This window comes from Rhinopithecus roxellana, chromosome 18 (genome assembly GCF_007565055.1).
Source record: "Rhinopithecus roxellana isolate Shanxi Qingling chromosome 18, ASM756505v1, whole genome shotgun sequence".
NCBI lineage: Eukaryota > Metazoa > Chordata > Mammalia > Primates > Cercopithecidae > Rhinopithecus > Rhinopithecus roxellana.
Genome location: NC_044566.1, coordinates 26,898,946 through 26,903,004, shown reverse-complemented (window position 1 = coordinate 26,903,004; position 4,059 = coordinate 26,898,946). Strand labels below are relative to the sequence as shown.

Sequence of the window (4,059 nt, the reverse complement as noted above, 5' to 3'; positions counted from 1 at the left end):
CCTAGCACCATGCTTGAGGGTTAGTGGGCCACAGTAACTAACAACCTGAAAACTTCCCCATGGCTTAAAAAACAAAGGCTCCTTTTTTTCTTGCTCACTCTGCATATCCACTATAGAGGTCAGCTGTGACTCTACCTTTCATAACCACTGGAATGTTGTCCTGGCAAAGAGAAAAGAGATAGGACAAACCACAAATCTCTATTAGCACTGCATTGGCCAAACTCCAGTCACATGGCCAGGAAGGAAATGGGTAGCCCTCCCAGGGACAGGTACTGCAGGGAGGGTTTGGAATATTTGGTGACAATAATGCGTCTATAACGTATAACATAACCTGAGCAATTAAGTCACCTGGACTTACAAATTACATTTTCCTAAATTAATACAGTGCTCTTTAATTATTTCTTCCCATATATATATATTTCACCTTTGGTCTTTGAAACTTGTTTTAGAAAAAAAGTTCATTTCAAAGTATCCTATTGTACTGTCAACTTCGTTATGCAATGTTCCTGTGACTTTTGCAAGGCCCGAGTTAGTTACTGTCTATTAAATTGTCCCTCATGTAAAGAGCCAGTTGATAAATTGCTTCTTGATTCAGAGCAAGAAGAGGTTTAGTTCCGGAAAGTGTTAGGTCAAATACACATGATTATGCATAATATCTCTCCCCGCCCCACTGTAGAGCTTAGGAAGTCTAGAGGGCAGGGTATTAACTTTTCCCACTCCAGTATAGTCACAGAGGCCTCAGTGAACAGTTACAGAGCCCATGTCCGGGTTTCCATCTCCTACTATAGGGAAGAGCAGATCAACTGATAATCTATCATTGGACTTTTTTCAACCTGGATCTTAATATCTATGTTCTATGTTGTTTCACTGCAGAAGAATCCATCCATCTAATTCTTCCAGAATAATGCAGAATTGGCAATATGTTCAAGAACCTGATTTGAAGTTTGAAGTTTTCACACTTCGAAACACCTGAAAACCCTGAGCAAAATAAAATGTTCTTTTAAATGCATGCCCGAGCTTGGAAGAAAATAAGAGAATTGCAGTGGCCAAAGACAATGAAATGGAAACTACAGCAGGAGACTAAAGAACCAAAAGTGCAACAGTCATGCTCGTGAAAGGCTTTCCAGTTTGATGCTGACATTATAAACCTGAGGCTGAGGTTTTAATGGCTTCATAAAAGCAGACCCCACTTAACTTGGGGAGTTACACTAAGGCCCCAAATAAAGCTACAATCCACAAAGGACCTCAGCCTAAGTAAAAGGTATATCCAGACTTTCCAGATTTAGCAAATCAAAATATAGGCTAGCTAGTTAAATTGGAATTACAAATAAACTTTTAATATAAGTGTGTCCAATGCAGTATCTGGAACATACTTATCCTAGAAATTTTTTTGTTGCTTATCTGAAATTTAAATTTAACTGGACACCCTGTATTTTTATCTGGCTGTCCTAGGGACACTAGAAAAACTACCCACAAGCCAGCATAAGGAGTCAACAAGAATGCTTGCCTATCTCCATGTGGACTCTGAGCAGTGGGGGACAGGTGGGAGGGAAGAACATCCCCACTTAAAAATGAATAATCATGTGTCTGCCCTTACACAGATTTATAGTTCAACTTTATACTGCATGAGCCTCATTTACCAGGACAGAAATTAGCCTAAGAAAGATCCACCAGACCATGATACCTCAGCACTCCAAAGATAAGCTCACAACACAAAAGTACAGTTAGGTTGTTTATGTACTACAAGCGAAGTAGGCTCCTTCACTTGTCAGTTTAAAAATCCAAAGTGCATAAAGGCTTCAAGACATGTCTACAGAATCAGAGAAGCTGATTCCTTCTCTGTATTCCCTTAGGCAGGGCAAATCAAAGGGTTCGATTCCATGGCTTCACTCTGTGATTCTCATTTGGCCAGAAACATAGCTGGGAAAAAAAAAAAAAAAAAAAAAAAGCCAGTTCTAGTATTGGAAATTTAGCATTCATTAATCCATTAAGAATAAAAAGGAATGAGATCATGTCCTTTGCAGGGACATGGATGAAGCTGGAAGCCATCACCCTTGGCAAACTAGCACAGGAACAGAAAACCAAACACTGCATGTTCTCACTCATAAGTGGGAACTGAACAAAGAGATCACATGGACACAGAGAGGGGAACATCACACACCAGGACCTGTCATGGGGTGGGGGGTGCGATGGGAGGGAGAGCATCATGACAAATAGTTAATGCATGCAGGGCTTAAAACCTAGGTGACAGGCTGAGAGGTACAGCAAACCACCACAGCACACGTGTACCTATGTGACAAACTTGCACGTTCTGCACATGTATCCTGGAACTTAAAGCAAAATAAAATAAATAAATAGGTCCATATGATCTAGAGAAAAAAAAATAGATCTTAAGGCATTTTGATGCTTTTAGTTCCCTTTAATCATAAAAGCCACTTATTAACTAAAACTAGAGATAGCTCAAGCTATCTGATTTTAAAGACTTAGTCTCAATGTGTCCCTTTCCTGAAATCCCAGTAGAGTGGCCAGCTGTCCTGAAACTCGCTTGGATTTAGCAATGAAACACCTCAGTCCTGGCCAAACCAAGACAGTGGGTCTCAGGAAACATTCTTCATCCTAATAAAAGGCAAACTAAGTACAGTCAACCCTTGAACAACATGGGGGTTATGGGTGCTGACTTCCCATGCAGTAAAAATCTGACTATAACTTTCAACTCCACGAAAACTTTACTCATAGCCTTAACTGTTAACTGGAAGCCTTACCAATAACACATAATGTTAATTAACACATATGTTGTGTGTATTATATTACAATAAAGTAAGCTAGAGAAAAGGAAATGTATTCCTTTAGCTGCCATCCTGCCTCCCTGTGTGCTTCTAATCTCAGCTGGTCTCACCCGAGACTCCTCGAGTGCCAACCCTAGTCCCCCGCGCAGCCTCTTTTACACTCAGATAAGATGAAAGAAACAATCATGAACCAAAAACTCACCAAACGGCAAGCAGAAGTGCACATTGGTCAGAAAGAAACTGCTCACAGAAAAAAAGGTGGTTCATAGGATCTGAGACACTGTGTTTGAGGGCAAGTAGGGACCTTTGACACCTTTGGTGTTGAACTCATGAGGTTTTGAGTGTCCAGGGACATTGTCCATATCAAAAGAACTTTAAAAGTCAGTCTGGTAAGGTATTTCTTGACTTCAGGGACAAAAGAGCAATGGAACCAACCCAGAAAAAGGGTTCTCATTGTCCAGGCCTTTCGTACAACCAAAAGACTGGCAGCTAGTATTTATCTTGCCCCTTCAAGGCTCAGAGTTTAACTGGTTTTATACATAAGGGCAGTCCTGATCATAAACCTAGCAACAGCAGAGGATAAAAAATTTTAGTTCTCCTTAAAGAAGTTAGGGGTAAACAATATCTCTGGTATTGAAGAGGTGAATATGTTTACACACCAAGGAACAGCGATTCACTTTAACAACCCTAAAGTTCAGGCATCGCTGGCAGCAAACACTTTCACCATGTCAGGCCATGCTGAGACAAAGCAGCTGACAGAAATGCTACTCAGCATCCATCATAAACCAGTGCTGCAGATGGTCTGACTAGTTCAAAGAGACTGGCTAACACTCGGCCCAAACAATCTGTGGGAGGAAAAGCACCACTTGCTACTGGAGAGGATGATGATGATGAAGTTCTAGATCTTGTGGAGAATTTGATGAGGCTTCCAAGAATGAGGCAAACTGAACTGAGTCAACTTCTGAAGAAGATAAAACTTGAAGAAGTTACTGGGAGCTGCTGTTTTACATTATGACTGCTTTTTACAAATGTTTTGTTTACAGATCTAATAAAATCTAGATCTCTAATATTTTTAAGCCCAAGCCCCTTGGACACTGCAGCTCTTTTCAGTTTTTGCTTATATACAATTCACTCTTTGCAGCGAATTAAGCTGAAGAAGCCTGGGAATAAAGTTTGAAACAAAGGTAATAAAGTTCTTTGCTTCGTAAAATATGTATGTGTGTGTGTGTACACACATATATACATGCATACACATATATGCATATATTCACAC

General features: G+C 40.2%; 1 pseudogene; it reads left to right on the top strand.

Annotated features, from left to right (window-relative positions):
* The first annotated feature begins 2,956 nt into the window (after positions 1-2,956).
* On the top strand, positions 2,957-3,734 carry LOC104671180 (annotated as a pseudogene).
* The last annotated feature ends 325 nt before the right edge of the window (positions 3,735-4,059 follow it).